The 13,861-nt window shown below is 48.7% G+C and overlaps 1 protein-coding gene and 1 long non-coding RNA gene across 2 annotated transcripts in view; both read left to right on the top strand.

The window, feature by feature from the left end:
- Positions 1-13,861, top strand: part of KLHL18 (kelch like family member 18) — a 45,204-nt gene that overhangs the window by 7,061 nt on the left and 24,282 nt on the right.
- Positions 741-12,652, top strand: LOC118501549. The gene is made up of 2 exons (XR_004904169.1): positions 741-803; positions 12,556-12,652. It is a non-coding gene; the product is annotated as an uncharacterized LOC118501549 (long non-coding RNA).

The raw sequence follows: 13,861 nt of genomic DNA, 5'->3' as shown, positions 1-13,861 counted from the left end.
AAGATGGCCTTTGTAAGTTTAAGGCCTTTGGAGGAGGGAACACTTGCATTATTGTCCCAGCGTATACTTCTTCAGTTTCAACACAGTATCTAGAGATTGGAAACATCTCTTGTTAAGACAAGAGTACAAATGAACCAGAAGTGAGGAATTTTTTGTTTTTCCAGGTCACTGTAGGTGATCCTGGGACTGTCCTGGTTGATGACTGAATAACGGATGGAAGAAAAGTTACTGTTAAAATATTCTGATCTTTAAAGTCTCGCAGCTCTGCTAGAGCTTGAGGCAGACTATCCCCAAAGCATTAAGTAAAGACATGCTCCCCTCCTCAGTGAAGCTGAGGATACTTAGCTGTTTGCAGAACAGCAGGCCATAGGAGGCCACGATAGCCCCTGTGTTCTGGTGGATCTGACTGACTGTGTTCAAGGCCGTTAAGCTAAGAGCCAGAGTTTGGGCTTTTGGCCGGCAAAGTAGACCAGTTCAGATGTGGCCCAATCCATGACTGGTGTGGCTCAGTGGGTTAGGCTCTGTCCCGGGAGTTGAAAGGTCACCAGTTCAGTTCCTGGTCAGGGCACATGCCTGGGTTTCAGGCTGGGTTCCCAGTTGGGGTGTGTGAAAAGCAGCTTACACATCAATGATTATCTCCCTTTCTCCCTCCTTTCCCGTCTCTCTAAAAATAAATAAATAAAAGCTTAAAAAAACAAAAACAGTCCTGGCTGCTGTGGCTCAGTGGACTGAGTGCAGGCCTGTGAATCAAAAGGTCACCGGTTCGATTCCCAGTCAGGGCATATGCCTAGGTTGCAGGCCAGGTCCCTGGCTAGGGGTGTGGAGAGGCAATTGGTCAATGTATCTCTCACACATCAATGTTTCTCTCCCTCTCTTTCTCCCTCCCTTCTCCACTCTCTAAAAATAAAGTCTTTAAAAATAAAATAAATAAAAAACAAAACAAATATGGCCCAATATATCTGTGCAGAGAGTGCTGCATATCTGATCAGAATACAAAAAATGCTTTTAAAAATTAAGCCCAGGAACAGATATTTGTCCGCCGTGGTCATAGCAGCATTATTCACGGTAGCCAAAAGGTGGAAGCAACCCAGGCATGCATCGATGGCTGAAAGCATAAACAAAACGTGGCACATTTTGTTCCATACGCACAATGGCATATCATTCAGCTTTAAAAAGGAAGGAAATTCCGACACACGCTACAACGTGGAAGAACCTAAAAGACATTATGCTAAGTGAAATATGCCAGTTACAAATGACAACTCCCGTATGACTCCACTTGAGAGGAGTAACTGGAGTAGTCGGGTATTTAGAAAGAAAGTATCCTGGTCACTGCCCAGGGGATGGGGGTGCTGGGGATGGAAAAATGAGTGTTCGGCGGGGACAGAGTTTCAGCTGGGGAAGATGGAGAAGTCCTGGAGCTGGGTGGTGGCGCTGGTGCACAGCCGTGTGAGTGTACTCAGTGCCACTGAACTGTACCCTTAAGTATGGTTAAAACGGTGAATTCTGTTATGCGTCTTTTACCGCAGTTAAAAAGAGAGAGAGCTGATACACTCCGGAAGAGTTGTCGCCAGGTTGCAAGTGAGATCGCTTGCAGTGCTTTTTGACTGTGGGGACAGGACGCTGAAAACGATCTGTTTCTGTATCCAAACCCTCTGATAGAAACATTTGGTGCCAGTGAGTAATCTTTCCCACTCTCTAGTTTTTGTAGTGTGCCGCCGCAGCTGTGAGGAGCAGGTTTTATTATTGTTATTAGCTCAGCCCAGTAGCTGCACTTCAGATGGTCTCCTGGAAGGAATTGACGTACAGGAGATGCATATGTAAGTGATGCACACAAGTCGTAAGCTTATTTTTCCTGTGTCAGTTTGTAAAACCTCAACGTCATATAACCTTCCCAGAACTATCCTGAGGATCAGCAAGTAACACTGGGCTCACGTGTCTTCCAAGTAAAGGCTTGTTGGCACAGTCAACAAATTACAAATGGCTTTCAGATCCGTATTTCTGTCCTTGTTTTGCTCCTAAATACTAGACCTACCCTTCCATTTGTCCCATTGACCCTCACACTCACTGTGTCTGCAACGAGACTCCTTTCCCTTTTGTTCCCTTTGTGTGTGGATGGCACGCCATCCCTCTAGTTACGTAAGACCGAAATTCTGGCCTTCGCCTTGGCTCGTCCTCTCTCCTGCATGTGTATTTTGTGGCATTTATCACAACAGCAATTATATAATCACGTACAGTATTGTAGCTCCGTGAGAGCAGGGGCTGTGACTACATTTTTTTTTGTTTTGTTTTTATTTTTAGAGGGGAAGGGAGGGAGATAGAGAGAGAAACATCAATGTGCAGTTGCTGGGGGTCATGGCCTGCAACCCAGGCATGTACCCTGGCTGGGAATCAAACCTGGGACACTTTGGTTCCCAGTCTGCGCTCAATCCACTGAGCTACGCCAGCCAGGGAGTGACTACATTTTTACTGAGGTATTTGCATAATAGGTGCTCAGTAAACCCCCATCCTAATTTAGACACTCTTCGCCTTTCACCTGTGCCAGGGTTTGGTTTGGTTTTGATTTGCTTTTTAAACTTTAGTGACATGCTGCGAGATTTCCTCCCCTTTGGGGAGTGGATGACCCTTGTTCAGCTAAGGGATTGTTTTCCTTCCATCTCAGCTCTGATTGTGTCGTCCTGCTCCGAGTGGCTTCCCATTTCATTCTCATTCGGCGTGCTCAGCAGCTGTGTCAGTGCCAGATGCTGTTCAGCGTGTGGGGACACAGCAGTGGGCAGAGGAGGCGAGGCCTCTCTTAAGGAGCATGAGCTTACATTCTAGTGGGGGCGGTCGGCGCACAATAAAAATAAATTGATGTTAAGTGCCCAGTGGTGGTAAGTGCCGAGAAGAACAGTAAGGGGCCTGAGAATGCCTTTTTGTTGGAGGGACCGGAGCCAGCTCCCGTGAGTAAATCAGAGTGAAGCCAGGGCGTGGTGCACGCGCATACCGGAGGAAGAGCATTCTGGAGTGCTGAGGCAGGAGTGCATTTGGTATTTTGGGGAAACGGCAAGCTGCTGGGGTACTCAGAGTGGAGTGACCTAGGAGGAAAGGGAAAGGACCTCTGGGGTGGGAGAGGGAGCCCCCCGAGCGCAGCACAGTTCCTGGTATGACTCGGTAAGTGCTTGTTGGAAGAGTGAGGACATGAATGAAGGTAGACAGTAATCGTTCCTGTATTTATTTGCGGATGTAGGTCAAGGCAGGGTGTTAGGGGTGTGCCTAAGAGAGGTCGGATGCATTTTCCAGAGTTCATGAAGAGAGCACAGGGTTTCACCTGCACCTTCCCCTGCTCCTCCCTTTTGGGAGAGATGACGCTAACAGGCAGAGCCGGAGAGACTGATTTTGGCTCGTTCTTGAAGGAGCTTCGATTCCTGTGCATCACAGGGAACAATAGAGGCTGGGAGCTTGTCAGCGGAGCGGGACGTGGAGCAGAGGTCCTGAGCTCTCGGTGGTTCTGACAGGTGCTCCTGCCCGTGGTGGGTAAAGCTCGCCTTCTGTCCCCACGTCCACACCGTAGGCTGTCACTCTGAGCCAGCAAGATGTCTGCAGAGAGCCCGGGAGGAGTGGGGATGCAGGAGCGGCAGGTGGTGCCTGGTTTTCAGTAGGATTAAGGGGAGGACTGCTGATTTAACTGAGATTATTCTAAGCTGCTCACAGAGATTCGTCACTGCCCTCCGTGAGACGGAAGAGGCAGAAGCTTAAGGATGTCCTGTTGGTGCTGACCGCCACTCCCAGTCGACTTGTCTAGGGCTGCCAGCTGTGTTGTGGATGTTCGAGGTCCTCCAGGCCCGGCCCCCTCTCGGCCTCTCCCCCCGGGTTGCCCACGGTCTCCCCCTGCTGGCTGTCCCCTCGTGACCTGTGTTCTCCAACTTCGGGGCCTTTGCCCTGGTATTCCTTTGGCTCGGTGTCCCCGCCCACGTCTGCCAGCAGAGTCCTACCCAGGCCTCTGGACTCCCTGCATACTTGCTTTTCTCGGGGAGAGAAGCGGCCAGACACTCCTTCCCCCCTTCTCCTAGGGCACTCTGCTTTTGTGTCCGTGCAGCGCCGTCCCCCTGCCAGCCCGTGTGGTTCTGATGGGCAGAGGCCTGGGCCAGCTTTCTTCTTTTGCCCTGCCCTGCCGCCCTGGGGTTCTCTTGGGTGAACCCCCGTCCCTCTGAAGACCGTCTTCTCACGCCCCTCCGGTGCAGCCGCTCTCCCCCTTTCTGCTGCACCTTTGCCCCTCATCACTTGGAGCACTGGGGTCGTACCTACAGCGTCAGCGTCGCCTGAGAGCCTGTGAGGGACGCGGACTCTCCGCGCCCCCCAGACCCGCGGGCCTGCAGTCGGGCGATGCGTCCACCGGTGCGCAGGAAGTCTGAGAAGCACTGCGGTGACACTGTGCCCCTGCTGCCCCTGCCGTACTGGGCAGAGCGTGGAGGTGCCTGAGTGTCTGTCCCCCTCCGTGTTGAGTTCCTGAAGCATGAGAAATACCTATCGGGCGCAGTTCCTGTCATGTGTCGAGGGCTGAGGAGTGTTTGCTGAGTTGCCCTACGGGCCCCTGGCGTCACGTTTGAGGTGCTCCTTCGGTCAGCGTGTGACTGACGTGCGTTGACCTGCCGCTTCGCCGGGTGCACGAGGGAGTGGCATGATCGGGAGAGGCAGCCCCGTCCTTGGCGTTTACGGATCGGTGGGGGAGACATGCCCATCAGCTCGGTAGGAGACAAAGCAGAGCGTGCCCAGTTCTGTGCCTGCACAGGTATCCCCAGAGGCCCGCAGGAACACCGAAGACATGGCGGTTATTTCTCACTCAGAGGACCTGGGGTGGTTTCATCCTCATAAAGGTGAATAGGACTTGGACAGACAGACGCTGTGGGAAGAGGTACCCCAGGCCAGAGGAGCCTGTTCTGGGGCCCGGGCACGAAAGTTCACGTACTGGGTGTTTCTTGAGCAAGCGGCGCTGGAGGAGCAAGGGGGCAAGGGTGTACTGGGGAGGTGGGGTGGGGCAGGCTGGACTTCAGTTCTCGTGGAGGAGAGTCTGCACTAGTAAGAAGCATCTGCAGATCACGTGCTATTGCTGCAGTTAGGTGTTTGGTGGTGTCTGTGGGCTCTGCCCTCCTGTCTCCCCGCCCTCTCCCATTCTACTTTGCTGGACGTGGGTGGGAGGCAGGGGAGGGTTCAGAAGAGGTGGGACAGGCCTGAATATTGGAGCTGGCTCTTTATATGGGACCACAGCCCCAGGTCTTGTCTTTTTTTTTTTTTTTTTTTTTTTTTTTTAGTGCTAGGTGGTCACCCACTTCCTCACCCACTTTTGGAGTCACTTTACCCAATGGGGCGCCCTAAATCAGAAAGACCCAAGATGCATCACTAAAGGGTTTCAGACGGTGTGCTTTAAAATGCCATCAAAGCCCCAAACGGAACCCAGTATGCTTTACTATGCTTGTCGTCTGTCTGTCTTCAAACTCCACAAGTTTGTGAGGACTGGTGATTTCTGCTTATGGCAGGACGCACAAGCGTCCATCCAGCATTCAAGATAAAGGACAAACCTCTTCCTCCATTTCCTTACCTTCTACCTTGTTAGAAACATACCCGAATAAGGCAGCTGTGGGTGACTTACTTCTTCTAGGGGTGGGAGTGCAGTGTTACGTTAGCCTGGAAGTCCAGCCCTCCACTAACCGCCCTAAGCCTTACCATGTTTTTCTTGAGCTTTTTATTTCAGCTATTTCGGATAAGGTTAGAGAGTAACCCTCTCTATATTTTATTTATTTACTTACTTTTTTTAAAGAGGGATGAAAGGAGGGGGAAAGAGAGGGAGAGAAACATCAGTGTGCGAGAGATATGCATCAATTGGTTCCCTCTTGCACACTCCCAACTGGGGACCCGGCCTGCAACCCAGAGGCACATGCCCCGACTGGGAATCGAACAGGCAACCTTCAGTTCGCAGGCCAGCGCTCAGTCCGCTGAGCCACACCAGCCAGGGCTGAGTTCTTGATGTATATTGGAGGTCAAACCCTCGTCCAAGGTGTCATTGGCAAACATGTTTCCCCATGCGGTTCGTTCCCTTTCCATTCTGCTGGTGTTTTCTTTAACCATGCAGAGGCTTGTAGTTTGATGTAGTCCCATTTGTTTATGCTTTTTTAATTTTTAAAATATTTTGTTTATTTGTTCTCAGAGGGGCAGGGAGAGAGAAAGAGAGGGAGAGAAGCATTGATACAGGAGAGAAACCTCGATCTGTTTCCTCTTGTGCGCCCCCAGCCAGGAACCTGGCCCACAACCCAGGCATGTAGCCTGACCAGGAGTCAAACCCGCAACCCTTTGGTTTGCAGAATGACATCCAGCTCACTGAGCCACACCAGTCAGGGCTGTTCCTAGTGTTTTGAGAGTGTTTATGATGGATCACTGTTGAATTTTGTCAAATGCTATTTCTACATCAATTGGAAAGATTGTGTGGTTTTTCTTTTTTTTTTTTTTTAAGATTTTATTTATTTTTAGAGAGGGAAGGGGGAGAGAGAGAGAGAGAGAGAGGGAGAGAGAGAGAGAGAGAGAAACATCAATGTGCGGTTGCTGGGGGTTATGGCCTGCAACCCAGGAATGTACCCTGGCTGGGAATCGAACCTGGGACACTTTGGTTCCTGGTCCACGCTCAATCCACTGAGTTACGCCAGCCAGGGCTCTTTTCTTTGTTTAGCTTGTTAATAATGCAGATTATATTGATTGATTTTTTTTAAATATTGAGTCTGCCTTGGATCCCCAGAATAAACGATACGTGGTCACCATATATAGCCCTTTTTATATGTTGCTGAATTTTATTTGCTGGTACTTTGTTAAGGATTTCTGCATCTATATTCATGAGGAGTATTGCTCTGCGGTTTTCTTTGTGCTGTCTTTGTCTAGTTTTGCTATTCGGCTAATACTGGCCTCATAAAGCGAACTGATTGTCTCCTCCTCTTCTCTTTTCTGCAAGAGACTGTTCAGCACTGGTACTAACATCATCGGGGTGTCGTTGTGGTGGCAGAAAAGGAAGGCGCAGCATCTCTGCTGTCCGCACGCACGGAGGAGGGGCCAAGGGGCCCTTTTTCCTGTTTCTCTGACCTCGGGCAGGTCCCACACCTCAGAATTACGGGGATTCGGATGATGGGCGTGGTTATCTCTATCCAAAATAGTAACTTTTCCAAGAAAGTAAACTGTGGAATTCAACATGTGAATCGTCCATGCAGGGGATATCTGTTGACCATCTCTGTGTAGCTCAGCGTTCCCAGTCGATAAAACACCGTTCTTGCCAAATGCCTTTGACACCGGTAATGGGTGCTGTCACCAAAGCGTTCATCAGTGTGGTCCTGTAACACCTGTGACTGGTGAGAATGGGGGCCTGGAGGCACCACAAGGACCCCATCAGAGCTGAAAGAAGCCACCCTTAGTTTTAACCGATTGATTAAGGCCAAGAAGGAGGATTCCCCTTTTCTGGATCCCCCCAGGGGTTTGTCTGCAGGGCAGTGCTCAGACCTCTGGCTGAGATGGCAGCCCTGCCTCGGTGAGACCAGTCACTCACCGGCTCATGGAGTCAAACTGGGGAAAAGACAGGGTCGGTGGTGGGCCTGGGCGCCTGGAGCCCTGCCAGGACTCTCTGTCCGTGCTGGGCACCCTCCTCCCCTGCAGACCATGGAGGGGGTGGTGCATCTGAGAGCTCCCTGCTGCCCTGGAGGGTCCACCCTCTTTCAAATCCTTCTGGTGAAACGCCCTGCGGAAGCATCTGACTAGGAGTGCATAGGTCACATGTTGGGTCCTGTGGTTGCAGCGAAGTGAGAAGTACCCGGCAGAAGGTCGGGAACCCTGGACAGAACTGCCGTGAGACCGAGTCTGCAGCTGGTCATATGTTTTTGGAAGGTTTCTAGTGGCATGTGTGGAAGCCACAAGTGTTTTTCTGCTACCTTCAAGTAGCGTATTTTGCCATGTATGATGCGCACTTTTTTTGCCTAAATTTTTGAGGGAAAAATAAGGATGTGCGTTATACATGGGTAGTAATAATTCCATAGCTATATAAATGTTTTTAATTCTTTTATTTATGCTTGTGTGTTAAAAATGTAACTCTAGGAAGCAATAATGATATTCATATGCAAAATAACACCCTGAGATACGATGATCAGTCCTGTTTCTAAATATAAATGAATAAACATATCATTGAATTTAAAAATTAAAACAAAATATTTTTCCCTAAAAGTTTGGGCCAAAAATGTGGGTGCACATTATACACAGCAGAATACAGGTAACCTAAAATAGCTTCTTATATAGCATCATTATAACATTATAGATCATTGATAGTTAATATAATATTAATATATAGTTAATATCTATATATTATATAGCTATATATGGTTACTAATTAGTAAATAATAATACGTTATTGTTGTACTAGCCCTCAACTGTTATGTGTGTTTGAACTGTACCTATTTATATATGTAAGAAAAATTTGAAGGAAGGAAGTAGAAAATCAAAATGCCTCCTGCTCAGTTTCCGATATTCTTTTCTAAATTTATTTGTTTTCTTTTCTAAATTTAACCAAGAGGACCTACAGTTCATTTTGACTACAATCTTTAGTGAAACTGCCACTTTTTTCTATGATGTTAATTTATTCCACAGGAAATTGTTGCTTTTCTGGGCTGCTATTAAGGATAGAGTTGATATTTTTATTTCAATGAATATCTGCTGAGCTATTTAAAGGGTATTTGAGGGTCATACCAAGATCCTGCTGCCCTCAAGGAGCGTGAAGTCCACTGGAGCAGGTAAACACAGGACATCACCATCCCCGAGACTGAGGCTGCACGTCTCAGACACAGAACAGCCTCGCCCTCTGACGTCTGAGAAAGATTCCAGTTGGGGGCAGAGAGCTGGGCCGATGTGGCCTTGTGCGTGGAGGTTGCCGAGTACGGTGTGGAGGGTCGGCAGGTCCCTGGGGTAGGGAGGTGGACGCTTCGGCGCATCTCCATGCAGCCCGCCTCCTGCATTTCTGACAGACAAGGCTGCGTCATTTGCTGAGGCTGATCATGGCATTTGAACTCCATGGGGGGTGGAGAAAGAGAGTAGGTGTGTAACTATGATTAAGAAAGTGAAGTTTGAAAAAAAGGCACATTGGTGGTGGCAGGCCCATACAGGCCATTAAAGGCTCCGCCGTGAATGCCCTGTTGCCGCTGTAGCTCATTTTCTCTTCAAAAGGAGCGAGCACTTTGTAAAAACACTGTTTATCTCAGCGTTGAGTCCCACAAGGGCTGGCCGTTCAGACCGGTCCCGCAGAGGGAGTCTGTGAACACCAGCAGACAATCAGGTATGGGGTGGGCGCGGGTGCGGTGGGGTGGGGTGGGGGCCTTAAATAAGGGATCAGCATCTTCTCCTTTCTAGAAAATGCGTTCATGCCACTCTTCACAACACTCGTTCCCTGTGACCCTAGAGCAGATATCAGCAAATGTTTCTATCAAGGGGCAGATGGGAAATGTTTTTGTCTTTGTGGGTTCTTGGTCAATGTCCCACTACTCCCCTTTGCTATTGTAAGTTCTAAGTTTGAGCACATTTTATTTAACAAGCAATTGTATAACACTTAATATGTGTGGTGCACTGTTTCGAATGCCTTAAACAATGTTAGCTAATTGCATCCTCAGAATAACCGCACGAGGGAGGTACTATTTTACCTAATTTTGCGAAGGTGTAAATTGAGGCACACAGAGGGTAAGTGACTAGCCCAGGGTCACAGCTAGTGACTGGCAGAAGCTGGGTCTGAGCCCAGGTAATTTAGTTCCACAGTACCTGTTCCTACTACCCATGAAACGCTCTTTAAAAATTATAATTATTGACTTTCTAGCCTAAAGGAATTTTAGAGATTAACTCATCCCTAATACATCTCCATTATAGGCTCATTTTTACACACCAGCTTCATAGCCTTTATGATTCAAAGTTGTGCTCAGTAAAATTATGGATTACTACTTATTATGCACTTTCAGCATCTCTTGTGACTGCCTAAAAGCTTAGTCTTAAACCCCGCTGATCCCAAGGGTAATCTTCTGCACAGGCTGGGCACTTAACTGTTCACTCACTGTTTTATTTATGTTCATTGTGAGCTTGAAGGCAGGAGCAATAGTATCAAAGTGTTTTCCATCAAAAAGAAATCTATTCTGGGCATCTCTTGCTTTCCTTGGGAACGCCTGTCTCGGATTACTCCCAGCTCAGATTTGCCCTGCTGCTTTTCCTGCTTGAATGAGCAGCTGGTTAAATCTTGAGCCCCACCTGCCTGTGAGAGGGAACAGAATTTGTGGTGTCATGCTACACCGTCCCTGGTGATCCAAAGATACCACCAGGGCAGGGCTAGGAATGGAACGTTTCCCAGTCTTTCCAAGGAAGAATGGGAAGGGTGTGTGTGTGTGTGTGTGTGTGTGTGTGTAAAAACAAGCCAGAACTCAGATGACACGGCGCTCAGGGTGCCCGGTTCCTTTTGCTTACTCACAGTCTTAGACTGCCCTCACCAGAGAGCCTCTGGTGCGGGGATTTGCGTGCCACAGGGACTCTGCACAGTTACTGTGAGGGGCCCTCAGGTCCACGTGCGCACCAGTCTGTCGGCCAGATAAAGGATACCCTTACGTGTGGGTACCGCTACTTTTCGAATGTGTGTAGATGTTACAATGATCAAAAGGGAAGGCTCTGCTGAATTTGTGTTAGGCTGCCATTGTTAACCCAACTACCACCTGCTGAGTAACCACATCCAGGTCAAGCCCCTTATTTACAGATGAAAAAAACTGAGACTCGGGGTGAAGGGCAAGAGGTTTGCCTGGGTCAGGTAAGGGGGAACGGCTGGCCCGGAAGCCGGCCCAGTTCGTATGTGCCATGTCGCTCGTGCTGTGTCTCCCTGGGGTGGGCGCAGGGGAAGAGACTGGCGTGTGTTTGACCTGTAATGCTGTGCTGTGCCTTCTAATACTGTCTAGTAGAGTGATTTGCTACGGTGACATTTACCAGTATTTGTAACACTTCTCTTGAGAATCTCAGTTATTTATTTAGTTGGTTAGTTAGTTTATTATAGTCCTTGCCCGGCCCCCATAAGTAAAATCCTGTGTTCTAACCTGGGAACCTGAAGCGTGATAAAATTGGGCACCTTGCTTGTATCTGTATTATAACTGGCCCTGAAACTCTGAGTTTTCATCTCTGGACCAGGGTTCTGCTAATCAGACTGAACTTGTGAGGATTTCAGTTATTTATAATGTAGTCTTTTACGGCTGCTGCTCTCAGTTGGGTGCAAAAAAAACTTTGTTAAATCTCTGCCAAATGCCCGATGCTGTGCTAGGCGCGTTCACTTGTGTTATATATCACTTAATTTAACGAGGCCAACGAGGCCATTCTGAGGCCTCTCTCAGAAAAAGCTAAGTATTCCAGCCTGTTCCAAACCCCATCCGCACAGTCACTTATATTCCTCTAATCCCCATTACCGAGCGTCTCTGCCAGGTGTACGGATGTGCGCTTGCGTGTGGTCCCGTTGGTGGCCGGGCGGGGACAGGCCAGCACAGATCCATCCCTCCCAACAAGATCCACGAGTGGCAGCAGCGTCACCTGGAGCTGCACCGGACAGCCCTTTTTTTCCCAACTGAAACTTCAGGAATTTGGAGTGACCCTGGTGCTTTGGTCACATGACGTTCCTTTCAGCCATTCTTGTACACCTTGATGTTTGATGTTCAGAACTCTTGAGAAGTCGGATGAACGGGAATGATCTCGCTGTGTAAGTCTGAGGAACACAGCCATGCGGGCCGCCTGACTCTTCGGTGGCCACGCCCCCCGCCCGCCCGGTGGCACGTGTCAGCAGCGCTGCCCCCTTCTCCACCTCCAGGCGCCTGTCACCTGCTTCTCGTTTCCTCTCCTCCTTTCTGTCCTTTCCCTCTCTGTCTCCTTTGCAGATGCATCCTCTGCTGGGTGATCTTTAAATGTTGGGCTTCCTCGAAGCTGCACTACACCTTCTTTGTACTCCGAGCTGCCCCGTAGTGACCCCTACCTCTTCCTTGTCCCCACACTGATGACTCATCTCCGTGTCCCAGACTTACTGGTCCGCTTCTCACGCAGAGTCTGTGTCTGGATGTCTCCCAGGTGCTCTGTGTCACCTCGTCCAAAGCTTGACTTGATCTTCCACTCGCAACCTGGCCCTTCCCTGTCATTCCTGATCCAGGGGACTGGCACCTGCCGTTCCTGCTCTACCTGCAGAGTGGCCCGATGAACTCCAAGACCCTTCTTCGGCGCTGGCCTCTGGTTTCCTGGCGCTCTTAAAGGAAAACGCAGAATTCTTCGGTGCCCCGTCTGCTCTTCCAGCTTCATCGCGTTACTTTCCTTTTTGTATCTGTGCTTCAATTAATGGGGCCACTTTGATTTTTGACAGTTGTCAAAGGACTGCTGTGTTCACGATTTTTAAAAGTGCAGGATAGCCCTGGCTGGCCATAGCTCAGTGGATTGAGTGCGGGCTGCAACCCAAAGGGTTGCTGGTTCGATTCCCAGTCAGGCAGGGCACAGGCCTGGGTTGGGAGCCAGGTCCCAAGTGGGGCCACGTAAGAGGAAACCACACGTTGCTATTTCTGTCTCTCTCTTCCTCCCTTCCCCTCTCTAAAAATAAATAAATAAAATCTTTTAAAAATAAATAAATAAGTACAGGATCGTGAAGTTGCAACACATGTGCAAATAAGGTGCCCTTGATTTTTAGGACCTGATCTTCCTCCCCTTCAGTTACTGCCTTAGCTATTTTTCCCGGACAAAGCTGTTTTACTTTTTACCCCCAGTTTCACTTTTATTCTCTCATGTATTTGTGTGTTTATTCTCTATAATTTGATCATGTATGTAAGATTCTTATCTTTAATTTGAAAAATGTCTGTTGGCTGAGAACGTGAGCCGGGAGGAGGGGTGTTATTTACTGGGTCCCTCTCACACTCCAGCAGTAAGCAACCTAAACATAATTTCTCCCCCACCCCCACATAATAGTATTTAATTTTTAAAAAAGTATACTCTGTCCAGAAAGTATCAAGCCATGCATTATGAAAAGTAGAGAAATTTATTGAAAATGATACAGGATACAAGAAACATTGTACATAGGACAGTGACCCTTCAGTCCCCTTCAACATAGGTACCTCACCCAGTGAGGACCTCACACAGTACTCTCTGTTGCCATCAGCTGCCCCATCGTGTTTTTCTGAATTTCATCGACGGTCTGAGATCTCTTCCCTTTCAAAAGTGATTTTAGATTAGGGAAAAGCCAGAAGTCCCAGGGTGCTGAATCTGGATTGGGGGAAGAGGGTGCTGAGTCACATGATTTGATGTTTCGCCAAAATTACTCTCCATGAGACATGATGCATGAGCAGGTGCATTGTCATGCTGAAGCTGACAATCACCAGTTACCCGTAGCTGTGGCTTTTTGAATCATCCCAATAGTTTCCATGGAGGGATGTTCCAGCTTAATGCAAAATTTGATGCAGATTCATTGCTTTACTCGCTCAGTCATTCTGAATACGACAACCTCACAGTACACATGCCCAATCAACAGAGCCTACCACCCCCACTGACTAACTAGTACAGTGAGGTTGTCACTGTTCACACATGTGCATTCCAGTCCACTCTCCCTGGCTGACAGGTTACATCGATGTCATGCAAACTGTTCTCATTATGTTAACAATGGCTGGAGTTTTTCTGGACAGGCCTCATATGTGTATATACATATTTATAGAGAGAGAGAATGACAGACACCAGTTTGTTGTGGCACTCATTTATGCCTTCATTGGCTGCTGCTTGTATGCGCCTGGACCAGGGATAGACCTGCTCCTTTGGCGTGTCAGGATGGCACTCTGAC

This window comes from Phyllostomus discolor, chromosome 7 (assembly GCF_004126475.2).
Source record: "Phyllostomus discolor isolate MPI-MPIP mPhyDis1 chromosome 7, mPhyDis1.pri.v3, whole genome shotgun sequence".
Taxonomy (NCBI): domain Eukaryota; kingdom Metazoa; phylum Chordata; class Mammalia; order Chiroptera; family Phyllostomidae; genus Phyllostomus; species Phyllostomus discolor.
The sequence above is the reverse complement of the archived record's forward strand: the minus strand, read 5'-3'. Positions and strand labels throughout refer to the sequence as shown.